Source organism: Taudactylus pleione, unplaced genomic scaffold (genome assembly GCF_031769625.1).
Source record: "Taudactylus pleione unplaced genomic scaffold, aTauple2 ptg000188l, whole genome shotgun sequence".
In the NCBI taxonomy this organism is placed as follows: Eukaryota; Metazoa; Chordata; class Amphibia; order Anura; family Myobatrachidae; genus Taudactylus; species Taudactylus pleione.
Window position 1 is genome coordinate 3600113 of NW_028284590.1, and position 16071 is coordinate 3616183.

Sequence of the window (16071 nt, forward strand, 5' to 3'; positions counted from 1 at the left end):
TACTGGTATCCTGATGTCGTTTGGGATATCGGCATTGGCATTATGGCGGGCGGCAGGATTCCAGCGTCGGTATATCGACATCCGGGATCCCGACCGTTGGGACACTAACTACATCCCGATCACGACACCTATTTTTGTGTTGCTTGTAATCCAAATTGGGCAGAAAAGAGACAATTATTGGTACTACTATCAAATTCTTTCATTCTTAACATTTCATTGGGGGCACAGTGTAAAGATTGCTACAAGCCTGATCAATTTCTTGCAGAAAACAGCAGGAGCAGAAAGTCAACAGTGTTGTTAAAACTAAAAGTAAACCCAAACCAAGAAAGAAATACCAGCACAGCTGTGATTGTTCTGTTGAAAACAAGAGGAAAATATTTATAGGAAAGCATTTGGTAATGTATAGATGTGTCTCTTATACACTACTGCTCAAGTCATGCCAAATAGGCACTCTCAGTGTGCTAGGTCAAGGGTTACTCGTGCTGATCGTCTTTCTTGCTCAAAATGTGCAGCTCACGTAAGTAAAAGAACTGGAAACGGCAAAACTACATTGCTATCTTGCACTGATTAATCTGATGTGTGCTATTTGTATATCTGTGTGTGACTGAGTGAGAACCTGTGTAAGAAGTGCACCAATGCGAGCGTCCATCGCTTCCACACGCCAAGTTCCGTTGCACTTCATCTGCGGCTTTGTGCATGTTTAAAACCAATTCCCGTGTGTTTAAAGTCACAGCCCATTGTCTCTAGTACTCTGTGAGTGGTGTTTCGCTGACTGAGATGCAAATAAGAGGAAACATTTAAAGAAAAAACAGTATGTTACTTCTCTGGGACCAGCTCAGTCGCACCAGGTGGCTCGCGCCATATGCCGTATAAATGCTAGGTGTATGAGGACACGGTATGCAGTCGAGATGCCGATGGTCGAAATGCCGACTGTTGGCATCCCGACTGTCTAATCCCAGCAGGGGTCTAATGACAGGCATCGAAACCCAACGCCTGTCATTTTACCTACGCTGGGAGCCCGATGCCCGGCATACCGATCGAAGGTAATCCGGGCAACGGCCGTGGGCAGCCGCGCGGGGGGAGGGTTAGGTTAGGAGCTCCTGGGGGGACTTAGGGTTAGGCACCCCACCAGGAGGGTTAGGCTAGGGAAAGGGGGGGTTAGGGTTAGGCACCCCTGGGGGGAGGTTAGGGTTAGGTAACCCCCCGGGAGACTTAGGTTTAGGCTGTGGGGAAGGTGGGGTTAGGGTTAGGCACTTGGGGGGAGGTTAAGGTTAGGCACCCTTAAGGGAGGGTTAGAAGGGGGGGTATGTTAGTAAATAGAAAAAATACTTACCTGTCCGGATTGGTATGGATATGTCGTTGGTTGATGAAGATCTGTAAGTCAAGAAAGTTAAACGTCTGTCCTGCTATGGTGTTTAGTGAATTGGAGATGTCTGTCATTGTCATTGATGTAGATTAGGAAGTCCATGAGGGTGTTGTGCGGTCCTTTCCAAATACAGTTGACATCGTCAATGTACCTGGCCCATAGCACCAGATTTTCCCCCCAGCCATGCCCCGACTAGATCCGCTCATCTTCCCACCTGCTCATGAAAAGGTTGGCATAGCTGGGGGCAAATCTGGTGCCCATGGCGGTGCCTGTCTTTTGTCAGTAGAAGTCATTGTCAAACCAGAAATAATTGTGCGTCAGGATGAATTCTATGCCATCCAGGATGAATTGGGTCTGTAGGGGGTCTAATGTCGGGTCTTGGTCTAGGTAATGTTTGATGCTGGCCACTCCTTGTTGGTGGTCAATGATTGTGTATAATGCTGTAACGTCACTTGTCTGTAGCCAGTGGTCATCACCCCACGTGATCCCTTCGAGAATGTTTAGTATATGTGTGGTATCTTGTATGTAGGATTGTTGCTGTTTTACATACGGTTGTAGAAAATGGTCTATGTACTGGGAGAGGTTTGCTGTCATGGAGTTAATGCCGGATATTATTGGTCTGGGGAATTGTCAGTGTTCTTATGTATTTTGGGGAGGTAGTAAAAGACCGGGATCATTGGGTGCGGGTTGTGTATGAATTCAAATTCCTTTTTGGTCAGGATGCAGGTGGTCAGTCCTGTTTGGAGAATGTCATGTAGTTCATATGTAGTTCATGATTAAAGGTGTGTGTTGGATCATGTTTGAGTGTTTCATATGTATGTGTGTCCGAGAGTAGACATCTTGCCTCAGTGATGTAATCTGTCTTATTCAGAATGACTACTCCTCCACCTTTATCAGCTGGTTTTATGATGATATTGTTGTTTTTTTGTTTTTTTTTGCAATGGTGTAGTGCTGTCTGTTCTCTTCAATTCAAATTATGTATCTTGCTTTTTTGGGGGGGTAGGTATTTGGTAGATGTCGTCCATTACTAGTCTCTCAAAGCTGTGGACTAAGTGACCTTTGAGGTGGCTCGGGTAGAATTCCGAGAGGGGTTTTAGTGTGGAGTGTTTGTATCTGTCTCTATTATCTATTGTTGGTTGTTTGTTGTGATAGAAAATATTTTTTCAGTGTCTGATGAATCTGTGCAGGTGTAGGTACACCTCGAATTTGTTTAGACCCGTGTGTGGTGCAAATTTCAGTCCTTTCCTTAGGACTGAAATATCATTGTTAGATAATGTCTGGTTGCTGAGATTGAAAATGCCTGTGGATGCCTGAAAATGCCTGTGGAGGACGATGTCCTGCTCGGTTGGGTGGTTTTGTTTTTTTTCAATTTGTCCCCCCCTCTGCATCCTCATCTCTTTGATTTAGTTTCCTTTTTTGCCTTATTGGCATTTGTGTGAGGTGTCTCGATGGAGTTTGGCAGGTCCTGTTGCCTGCCTCTAAATCTAAAAAATGGGGCGCCCATTGTTCAGAGTTATTGTTGGGGTGTGTATTTGGTTGTGTTGTTGTGGCTGTCGGGGGGGTAGGTCCGGTATCGGTGTTTGTGGATGTTTTGCCAGTGTTATAGTCCCCTCTTGTGGTGTTGATCCAGCCTTGTTCTAGTGAGAGCCTGGCTAGGTTTGCGTAGTGCGATTCATCCTGGTCTTCGTCAATCTCATGTATACTGAAAGATCGGTTGATGTCGGTACTACAGGGTGAACCTGAGTCTGTTAATGGTAATGGTGGGTGGACATTGTGTCTTTGTGGTTTGTGTATTTTTGTCATGTATTGTTGGTATGTCAGTTGTAATTTCTTATATATTGGTGTCTCGTCGAGGGTGTTGATCTGTCTGTTGTGTCTGGGATGGGGCTCAGATGTATATACCTTGTTGTTGATCTTTTTGTCGTTGTTGGTTGACTTATTTCTGTGCACCGTTAAGGTGTTGTTTTTTCTGTTTCTGTCACCATAAGTTACAGCGATTCACCAAAAGCTCATTTCATGACTTTATGTATTATAAAGGATATATTTCAGAAATGGCTTTACAGTATGTCAAAATAGGATTGCCTTAGCTGAACAGAGCAAATGGCCACGTGACAACTAGCTTGTGTAGATAAGCTTCCTGGATAACGTCTGCTCTCACTCCAGGTGGCCCGGCTAGAATGCACACCTTACCTTAGCAGGCTTCCTGCAATGAAATAACTTCAAAGCCAAGAGTGCTGTCTTAGGTTTGGGTCTTGTAGATGGGCTAATTTGCATCCACACAAGAGTCTGGGAGAATAAAGGACCTTTTCTTTTGAGCCTGGGAAAGGTGGGGGCTGCTGAGAGAAGGGGCATGTGGAACTATACGGCTCAGCATTCAACACTGCTAGGTGTTCACTTAGTAAGTGAGATTTAAGTGCACCATTCCTCATACACACATTAATATGCACAATTGCGCTGGTAACTAATCGCATATTAGCGAATGCATAAGACCTTGTATGAAAACACTGTTTTATTGGCTTCATGCGCATGCATCTGCCCCAAGTTAACTAGCGTCTTTATATCAAACCCTGCATATTCACACATTACATATCCACATAAAAGGTTTAACAAGCTTTAAGGTATAAGATTTAAGTTGGTTCAGTTAATATAAATGCTGTGAAATAAAGATATTTGATAACTAAGGTTTTATACATGCTAAGAAAGCCGTGTTTGGTTTCGTATTGATGCGTACTCTTTCAACAGAATTCCGGTATTATCGGTGTGGAGATCGCATCATGCATTCTCAACTTATGGACCGCAGAGACTTCAAGCAACAAAATGTATATTATATGAACAACTGTTAGGATGATTGCATGGGGCGGGAGGCCAGAGACCCCCAGTTGTTAGAGGCTGGGATGAATCTATTTGAACCAGCCTGTTAAATGCTCTGTAACAGATGCTTCCCCCCTGGGAACCAATGGCATAAGCAAGAAACTTCTCTATTGTCCTGTCTATTCTGGGGGGGTATAAATATGTGTGCTCCAACACTGGGTTCTTAGTCTTCTTGCTGAACGCTGAGGGATGAGGGGTTTCTTGCTGATGCCTAACATCTGGACCAGAAAGCACTGTGTATGTATACTGTACTTGGGTCTGTATAATTCCTTTGCGCTGAATTGTGTCTGGATCAATAGCGTGTAACTGACTGTACTTTTACCTGAATAATACTTGTGCTTTGGAACCACAGATTCCAGGTCTTAAGTCTTTATTTACTGTATGACTGCGTACGCAAATTAGCATCATCCTTAGAGGTTTATAGGTAGGATATTAGAAGGTATAGGCAGGGGTATATAGAGGTTCTGATCCAGTATCATCAGATGGGGGCTCATCGAGTGAAGTCACTTACCTACTCACATGGCACATACGACTATCGATATCTCAGCAAAGGGTGGAGTGGCCACATGCAGAGTTTTCCTGCAACCGCTTTGTGCTGAAAAATCGCTATCCGTGTTCATGTGAGCAAAGGAAGCTGACTAGAATCCAAGGAAAAAGTTTGTTTTCCTTTGTTGATAGAACCTAACATTTAAAAGGGTGCCGCAGTATTGAGTACGCGGCGGAGTCGCAGTTTTGCACACAGAAAAGACGCACTTTTGCATACGCAGCTAAATAGTTGTCATACGGTTGTGTGGTAGTCGCATTATTTTGTATGTGACTGTTCGCACAATAGCGTATACGTACTTCCGGTTGTGCTGCCACGGTGTTTAAACAAAGCCGTTGAGGTTTACATTTTTCAATTGTTATCAATATCTGGGTTAACGTGTATTTTTCTGCGCAGGAAAAAGTGTGTAACAGTGAGTATTTGTTGGACAGTTAAGGGTATCGTATGATCCTTAAGGGCTAGGTGCAAGGGCTAGTCTAGCCGCTCGGTAAGCAGCTTACTGTTCAGTACAAAGAGCAGGTGTATGGTTTGTTATTTTTGTTAGGGACCGGCTCTCAGTGTGACTGCAGTGTTCAATAATAAGGTTGGGTTATTTGAGCATTGTAGTTGAGCCGCACTATGTGTGATTGTGAGCTGAGACATAATAGGTGAGCGGGGGCATCTAGAATTTCTTCAGTAGGTGAGCGGGGGCATCTAGAAATTCTTCCGTAGGTGAGCGGGGGCATCTAGAAATTCTTCCGTAGGTGAGCGGGGGCATCTAGAAATTTCTTCCGTAGGTAAGTGAGAGTATCTAGATTGTCTTTCACCAGTTTAAATCTTTATTGAAAAGCGTAGGATTTTGTCTCAGAATGGGAGCCATGCAAACAGTAGAGATGTTAGACAATGATGTGCTGCTAATGGAGGCGCCGATCGGATCGGCCCGTCGTATTATGCATACTAAGTACTGTACTTATGCAATAAGGTATTGTGATTTATGGTTTAATATGACGAGGAAGAGTGTTAGACCGTTTCCCAGAATTGGTAGTTTTGATAAAAATGTGTTAGATAATGTCCGGGATCACATCAGTTTGATGCGCTCCCGAGAGAAAAAGGTTAAATATTTTGAATGTTTAAAACTGTGGCAGCATGAAGGGGATGCATGGCTTAAAAATGTGCAAACGATGCAAATTAGCGTCGTGAGCGCATTGCCAGAAAATACATCCGTGACGCTAAATTGCAATACGGGCGAGTCGCAAAATGGCGTGCATGTGCGGCAAGGTAGTGTTGTGGAGAGTATTGCCAGCAGTTCACGCTCACCTCCCCCACCTTATGTGGATGGAGGCGCAAGTATAGTTACCAAAAATACCCATAAAAATGTAACAAGCAATTTGTACCCTCTCTTAAGCAACCATAAAGAAAATGTTTATGATGTGGATGATGAGCCCATTGTAATGTCTGCCATTTCCCATGCTGTGCAAATGATAGATGCTTCATCACCACATTCACGGGTGGTGCCGCCATCTCCTTCGGTAACAGCACCCGTAGAGGAAATTGTTCATACCATACGTAGCAGCAGCAGATTAAAACCCTAGCCAGGTAACCAGGTCAAAGGTAGCAGCGCTACCGGTCTGCATCCCATTCGGATGATAACTGTTCCGAATAGAAATGCAGATGCGAACGGTGTAGTGCCCACGAGGGAAGTAGTAATGCATTGTCCCTGGACAAGAGCAGAACTAAATTCCATCGTAAATGATTTCCCCGATCCAAAAAAGGAACTAGCCAAATGTCAAAGATTTTTGAGAAATTTGGGTAGTTCTCATGAACCAACTAATAAAGATTGGCGAGTGGTGTTAAGGGCCTGTCTGCCACGCAATACCGACGTGACAAAATTTATCACGGATTGTGTATTGGATGGTGACGTTCCCTTAACAGATCAAGTAAACCAAGGTAACATTAGTAGTAGTAGTAGTAGTTAACTGGAACAAAATTTTCACCATTAAGCAAAAGGAGAGTGGATCTGCAAAAGGTTATTGTGACCGGGCTCTTCAGGCTATCACCCAGGACACTGGGTTAGAAGATATTAAAGATAGCACTCACCACAGGGGAATGATAGTCACGGTACTCATGGACGGTCTGAAAGACGACTTAAAGACTCGGGTTCAGACCTCACAACCTGGCTGGAGGGGAGTCACAATAGATACACATAGAATCTGCCATAGAACATGATAAAAATATCATAAAGAAGAGAGAGACCCAGAGCAAAAAACTAATGGCTGTCAGTATCCAAGCTCTAGAAGAAATGACAATAACATCACAGCCAACCGACACACCTGCACCCACACACACACCTGCACCTGAACAATTACACGTCCTCACCAATCCCACACCACAGCAAACACATCCTTACACCACATATCATACACAACCACAGGCCTCATGCTACCCACAAACTTCATACCTCCCACCATACCCTTATCCTCCATATCCTTACCCATACCCACCACCTTTCCCTCTTGCTCAAATCCCACAACAATCTTTTCATCCACCCCGCTCAAAAACATGTTTTAACTGCAACCAAGCGAGACACATAAGTAAGTACTGCAAAGTAAAGAACACCACACATGAACACGAGTTTCCCATGGGTTCACAGGCAACCCCAGTATCTTCTCCCAGGCCTTATATGACTGTTTACAATCTTTTCAATCTGCCAATGGATCTGTTCTAATTTAAAATGTGGACGATTTATTGTTGTATTTTAGGTCATGTTTAAATGATATTAAACTGTTGTGCTTTATCTCCCACTCACAGGACACAAGGTTGATAAGGATAAATGGCAGCCATGCCAGGCTAAGGTCGACTACTCGGAATACTATCCAACCCAGTGGCCCAGGCATTATTTAGAGCAGTAGCTATTAATAACAACATTTAATTGCAGGAACCTGTATGCAGATACTATATCCCTAGAATTATTAAAAATGAGGGGGGGACTTATTTTACAGGTGATGTTTCCAAGAATATGTGTAACAACACTAAGATTATCCCAGACTGTCTTTTCCTTTATTTGCCCCCCTTGGAGATACTGTTCAAACAGGCAGCCTCATATGAAAATATGATAATGAGGTTACTGTACAGGGTCTCACGAAGATGAATGCGAATAACAGAAATTGAAAGTGTTATTAACTAACATGTCTAATGCAAACTGTCATGATGTCAAACCTGGAGAATTTGTTATGATCCAAATTTTTTTTAGCTCAGGTTGTTTGACTGATCGGTGGAAAGGTCCTTATCTGCCGATACAACATCCTCAAAGGGTGGCCGAGGAAGATACGTGGATCCATTCCACTCACTATAGGGAGGTTAACCAACTGGTGGAGATACAAAGCGGAGACAAGGCCAATAACGTGGACCTGTCGATTGCGAGCTTGTGCCGGAAGGATTAAAAAGGTGATGGTGAGATATCTGAGCTAAAGAAATGTGTAGATCAGTGCTTCCAGCAATGGAGTGGTCTGCTGTGGTCATCCTAGTTCTTTTTTTTTTCCAGAGTTTTTGTTGTGATGATCAGTTTGGGGATACTCAGTGTCAGTGATGGAGGACCGATTGAGGAAATGGGAGCTGATGGCAGTGCTGATGGAGTGGAGTCAGGAGGAGTGCAATGCCAATCAGGGGAGTGTCTGACCAATCTTAGTATTGTAATTGTTATGTTATTTGGGAAGAATACTTCCAGAAGTTATGACCCTCACACATGTTGAAATGCTTAGTATACATAAAAACATACCGTTACCATATCTTCACACGCAATATTCAAGTTTTAGTCGCACTGGATCCCACCAGGATCGCTCGGGGAACACTAAATTTTAGATATATTCAGGAACTTGCTAAATTGATAGATAATATCACCGAGATGTACGATGACACATTTAGGTATACAGGGAGAGAATTGCAAGCGTACAAGAAAGAACTGGTGCAACACAGGCTAGTGTTGAATTATTTAACTGCTGTTACTGGAGGGTATTGCGTAACGTTAGCCACCAAATTTGGAGTAAAATGTTGCACCTATGTCACCAATGATACCAGCGACCCTAAGGAGGTGATAGACTGGAGGATGGATGAAAATCTGCAGCTAAAATGGGAGTTTCGTAAGAACCATAATGCTTCAGTGGCTGAAGTAGGGGAAAAGATAGAAGGATGGTTTTCATGGCTGAACCCAGTGAAATGGTTCTCAGGTCTAGGGGAATGGGTCCAGGAAGTGATCGCCAGCATAGGCAAATTCTTAATCCTTATACAGATTGTCATCATAAAAATTGGCATATGTGTCCGGTGTGTTCCTAATGTGAAGTGTGGAAAATGTAAAAATAAAGTAAAACGAAAGAATGAAATTATGATGGTGGCTAGTATGAATACCGAGGTAAATACAGAACTGCATTACAACCCTGAGCTAGGAAATACCATCATTTAATGTATTATATTTAGCCATGCATAAAAATGTATTACTGAAATTTTATTTTTAAAGCACCTCAGATAATTTAAAGTCTCAATTCCCCTTCAAGACTGCTTTTATAAGACTGGTGCATTCCCACACCTTTCACATGATCTTCCAAGATCCGCGGTGTGCGTATAATAGTAGTTTTATGTCCCCACTCAGAGACACATTATTCATGGATTAAGAACCACCTTGTGCCATCCCATAATAACACTAAATAATATGTAACTGTAAGTCTAAATTAAAATTCTAATAGCAGGTTATAATAGCATATTGTTCGCTATCAAAGGGTGGACTGTCAAAACTGGATTATTGGCTGAGACAAGATCAGTTTAAAATTGAATCACAGCGACACCATCTTGCAACTGGCCACAAGACGCCATTTTGCGAAATGGCCGCCTAAGCGCCATTTTAGATAAACTCACACTTTAGTACATGTGGCGATAATACTATTAGCATCATGCGAATGCATCTGTGACCATCGCCATAAGTTATGGCGATTCACCAAAAGCCCATTTCATGACTTTACGTATTATAAAGGATATATTTCAGAAATGGCTTTACAGTATTTCAAAATTGGATTGCATTAGCTGAACAGAGCAAATGGCCACGTGACAACTAGCTTGTGTAGATAAGCTTCCTGGATAACGTCTGCTCTCACTCCAGGTGGCCCGGCTAGAATACACACCTTACCTTAGCAGGCTTCCTGCAATGAAATAACTTCAAAGCCAAGAGTGTTGTCTTAGGTTTGGGTCTTGTAGATGGGCTAATTTGCATCCACACAAGAGTCTGGGAGAATAAAGGGGCTTTTCTTTTGAGCCTGGGAAAGGTGGGGGCTGCTGAGAGAAGGGGCATGTGAAACTATAAGGCTCAGCGTTCAACATTGCTAGGTGTTCACTTAGTAAGTGAGATTTAAGTGCACCATTCCTCATACACACATTAATACGCACAATTGCGCTGGTAACTAATCGCATATTAGCGAATGCATAAGACCTTGTATGAAAACACTGTTTTATTAGCTTCATGTGCACGCATCTGCCCCAAGTTAACTAGCGTCTTTTTATCAAACCCCGCATATTCACACATTACATATCCACATAAAAGGTTTAACAAGCTTTAAGGTATAAGATTTAAGTTGGTTCAGTTAATATAAATGCTGTGAAATAAAGATATTTGATAACTAAGGTTTTATACATGCTAAGAAAGCCGTGTTTGGTTTCGTATTGATGCGTACTCTTTCAACAGAATTCCGATATTATCGGTGTGGAGATCGCATCATGCATTCTCAACTTATGGACCGCAGAGACTTCAAGCAACAAAATGTATATTATATGAACAACTGTTAGGATGATTGCATGGGGCGGGGGGGGCAGAGACCCCCAGTTGTTAGAGACTGGGGTGAGTCTATTTGAACCAGCCTGTTAAACACTCTGTAACAGATGCTTCCCCCCTGGGAACAAATGGCATAAGCAAGAAACTTCTCTATTGTCCTGTCTATTCTGGGGGGGTATAAATATGTGTGCTCCAACACTGGGTTCTTAGTCTTCTTGCTGAACGCTGAGGGACGAGGGGTTTCTTGCTGATGCCTAACATCTGGACCAAAAAGCGCTGCATATGTATACTGTACTTGGGTCTGTAAAATTCCTTTGCACCGAATTGTGTCTGGATCAATAGCGTGTAACTGACTGTACTTTTACCTGAATAATACTTGTGCTTTGGAACCACAGATTCCAGGTCTTAAGTCTTTATTTACTGTATGACTGCATATGCAAATTAGCATCATCCTTAGGGGTTTATAGGTAGGATATTAGAAGGTATAGGCAGGGGTATATAGAGGTTCTGATCCAGTATCGTCAGTTGTGTAGTGCAACATGCAAGCCCTATTACTAATATTAGGCCATTGAATGAGAGTGGGTCATCTACCGTTTAAAACTTAAATGTTTTGCATGTATATGCAGTGATAAAGGGGAGGGAAGTTGTGCGTATGTTGGTTGCGTGTGTAAGATTTTGCTTAAGGATAGGACAGTGATCTAATAGAAACTTATGTTGTAAGTGTAAACCCTGTGTTAAGTTATGGTGGCTATGGAGTGTGGCATACCTATTTGTTTGTCCGGTGTCAAGGATGTGTTGGAGGATCATATCTTAGGGGTGGGGGGTGTGTGATAACATGATGTGCGTGCGGAAGAGTGTATGGTAACATGGTGTGGGTGCAGAAGGGTGAGTGGGTGGTACTTGTCTGATGAGCTTCTCGTGGGTGGTATTATATCATATTGGGGTGAATACTGGTATACTTTAGCAATGCTCATATTATGATGGAGTGCTGATGCTGGTCGTAGGTTCAGTGAAAAGAAAAGAGATCGGTGGTGTGCGTTGGTGATGTACATTGGTGGCCTATGCTGTGATATTGTGGTATATTAATTTAAAATAGTGTTGTTATTTGGAAATGACTGATCTGATCTCATTTTCAATGTTAAGAACATGGGGTGTGGATGTTTGCAGGGTGAAGATCCATTTGAGTTCCTCCTTATTTAGTCTCTTTGTGATGTCTCCCCCTCTCCAATTCCTGCTTATTGTTTTTATGCCCGTAAATGTCATGCCTGAAGTGCAGCTGTCATGTTTGTCTTGGAAGTGTATGGGGACATTATGAGTGTCTGTTTGGCTTTTGATTCCTCTCATGTGTTCGGCTATCCTAGTTTTTAGGAGTCTGGTGGTGCACCCGATATATTGCAGTTTGCATAGACATTCTAGCAAGCAAATGACATGGCTGGTGTTGCATGATATGTGTTCTTGAATGTTGTATGTATTTCCTGTGTGTGTGGAGGAGAAGGTGGTGGTAGGTCTGGTGCTTCTCTGCCCTAGGTTGCGGCAGTTACTGCACGTTCCACAATAGTAGAAACCTTTTTTGAGGGGTTGTTGATCTAGGGTCATTTGTCTAGCTTTGGTGGGGGGTATGTGATTGCTAACCAGTTTGGTTTTGATGTTGGGTGCCTTCCTATATATCACTTTGGGTTGCGATGGTAGTATGGGGGCTAGTGTTTCATCCTTTAAGAGCAGATTCCAATGTTTCCTTATTATTTGTTTGATCCTGGTGGCACTGGTAATGAATGGGACGTTTTCTGTATGGGTTTCTAAACTTCTTGCCTTGTATTGAAGTAATGACGCTCTTTCTTCCATACCTATTTGTTTAAAGGTGTTTTGAAGTGCTGTACTGTCATAATTCTTTTCCATGAATTGCTGTTTCATTTTTGTATCTTGTTCGTAGTAGTCACAGAGTTTGGTGCAGTTCCTGCGGATCCGTTTGAATTGTCCTATGGGTATGTTTTGCAGTCAATCAGGGTGATGACCACTGCTAGATAGTATGAAACTGTTTACGTCAACTGGTTTGTGGTATGTCTTGGTATGGATATGTCCTTGGTCGATGAAGATCTGTAAGTCAAGAAAGTTAACATCTGTCCTGCTATGGTGTGTAGTGAATTGGAGATGTCTGTCATTGTCATTGATGTAGATTAGGAAGTCCATGAGGGTGTTGTGCGGTCCTTTCCAAATACAGATCACATCATCAATGTACCTGGCCCATAGCACCAGATTTTCCCCCCAGCCATGCCCCAACCAGATCCGCTCATCCTCCCACCTGCTCATGAAAAGGTTGGTATAGCTGGGTGCAAATCTGGTGCCCATGGCGGTGCCTGTCTTTTGTCGGTAGAAGTCGTTGTCAAACCAGAAATAATTGTGCGTCAGGATGAATTCTATGCCATCCAGGATGAATTGGGTCTGTAGGGGGTTTAATGTCGGGTCTTGGTCTAGGTAATGTTTGATGCTGTCCACTCCTTGTTGGTGGTCAATGATTGTGTATAATGATGTAACGTCACTTTTCAGTAGCCAGTGGTCATCACCCCATGTGATTTCTTCGAGAATGTTTAGTATATGTGGGTATCTTGTATGTAGGATTGTTGTTGTTTTATGTAGGGTTGTAGAAAATGGTCTATGTACTGGGAGAGGTTTGCTGTCATGGAGTTAATGCCAGATATTATTGGTCTGCCTGGGGGATTGTCAGTGTTCTTATGTATTTTGGGGGAGGTAGTAAAAGACCGGGATCACTGGGTGCGGATTGTGTATGAATTCAAATTCCTTTTTGGTCAGGATGCAGTGATAAAGGGGAGGGACGTTGTGCGTATGTTGGTTGCGTGTGTAACGGGAGATATTGCTTAAGGATAGGACAGTGATCTAATAAAAACTTATGTTGTAAGTGTAAACCCTGTGTTAAGTTATGGTGGTTATGGAGGGTGGCATACCTATTTGTTTGTCCGGTGTCAAGGATGTGTTGGAGGATCATATCTTAGGGGTGGGGGGTGTGTGATAACATGATGTGCATGCGGAAGAGTGTATGTAACATGGTGTGGGTGCAGAAGGGTGAGTGGGTGGTACCTGTCTGATGAGCATCTCGTGGGTGGTATTATGTCATATTGGGGTGAATACTGGTATACTTTAGCCGTGCTCATATTATGATGGAGTGCTGATGCTGGTCGTAGGTTCAGTGAAAAGAGATCGGTGGTGTGTGTTGGTGATGTACATTGGTGGCCTATGCTGTGATATTGTGGTATATTAATTTAAAATAGTGTTGTTATTTGGAAATGACTGATCTGATCTCATTTTCAATGTTAAGAACATGCGGTGTGGATGTTTGCAGGGTGAAGATCCATTTGAGTTCCTCCTTATTTAGTCTCTTTGTGATGTCTCCCCCTCTCCAATTCCTGCTTATTGTTTTTATGCCCGTAAATGTCATGCCTGAAGTACAGCTGTCATGTTTGTCTTGGAAGTGTATGGGGACATTATGAGTGTCTGTTTGGCTTTTGATTCCTCTCATGTGTTTGGCTATCCTAGTTTTTAGGAGTCTGGTGGTGCGCCCGATATATTGCAGTTTGCATAGACATTCTAGCAAGTAAATCACGTGGCTGGTGTTGCATGATATGTGTTCTTGAATGTTGTATGTATTTCCTGTGTGTGTGGAGGAGAATGTGGTGGTAGGTCTGGTGCTTCTCTGCCCTAGGTTGCGGCAGTTACTGCATGTGCCACAATAGTAGAAACCTTTTTTGAGGGGTTGTTGATCTAGGGTCATTTGTCTAGCTTTGGTGGGGGGTATGTGATTGCTAACCAGTTTGGTTTTGATGTTGGGTGCCTTCCTATATATCACTTTGGGTTGCGATGGTAGTATGGGGGCTAGTGTTTCGTTCTTTAAGAGCAGATTACAATGTTTCCTTATTATTTGTTTGATCCTGGTGGCACTGGTATTGAACTTTGAAATGAATGGGACGTTTTCTGTATGGGCACACAAATAAGTCAACCAACAATGACAAAAAGATCAACAACAAGGTAAATACATCAGAACCCCATCCCAGACACAACAGACAGATCAACACCCTCGACGAGACACCAATATATAAGAAATTACAACTGACATACCAACAATACATGACAAAAATACACAAACCACAAAGACACACAGTCCACCCACCATTACCATTAACAGACTCAGGTTCACCCTGTAGTACCGACTCCAACATCAACAGATCTTTCAGTACACATGAGATTGATGAAGACCAGGATGAATCGCACTATGCAAACCTAGCAAGGCTCTTACTAGAACAAGGCTGGATCAACACCACAAGAGGGGAGTATAATACTGGCAAAACATCCACAAACACCGATACTGGACCTACCCCCCCGACAGCCACAACAACACAACCAAATACACACCCCAACAATAACTCTGAACAATGGGTGTCCCATTTTTTAGATTTAGAGGCAGGCAACAGGACCTGCCAAACTCCATCGAGACACCTCACACAAACGCCAATAAGGCAAAAAAGGAAACTAAATCAAAGAGATGAGGATGCAGAGGGGGGGACAAATTGAAACAGAACAAAACCACCCAACCAAGCAGGACAACGTCCTCCACAGGCATTTTCAATCTCAGCAACCAGACATTATCTAACGATGATATTTCGGTCCTAAGCAAAGGACTGAAATGTGCACCACACACGGGTCTAAACAAATTCGACGTGTACCTAGACCTGCACAGATTCATCAGACGACTCACACTGAAAAAATATTTTCTATCACAACAAACAACCAAACAACCAACAATAGATAATAGAGACAGATGCAAACACTCCACACTTAAACCCCCCTCGGAATTCTACCCAAGCCACCTCAAAGGTCACTTAGCCACACCTTTGAGAGACTAGTAATGGACGACATCAACCAAATACCTACCCCCAAAAAAAGCAAGATACATAATTTGAATCGAAGAGAACAGACAGCACTACACCAATTGCAAAAAAACAACAATATCATCATAAAACCAGCTGATAAAGGTGGAGGAGTAGTCATTCTGAATAAGACAGATTACATCACTGAGGCAAGACGTCTACTCTTGGACACACATACATATGAAACACTCAAACATGATCTAACACACACCTTTAATCATGAACTACATAACATTCTGCAAACAGGACTGACCACCGGCATCCTGACCAAAAAGGAATTTGAATTCATACACAATACACACCCAGTGATCCTGTTCTTTTACTACCTCCCCCAAAATACATAAGAACACTGACAATCCCCCAGGCAGACCAATAATATCCGGCATTAACTCCATGACAGCAAACCTCTCCCAGTACATAGACCATTTTCTACAACCCTACATAAAACAACAACAAACCTACATACATGATACCACACATATACTAAACATTCTCAAAGGGATCACGTGGGGTGATGACCACTGGCTACTGACAAGTGACGTTACATCATTATACACAATCA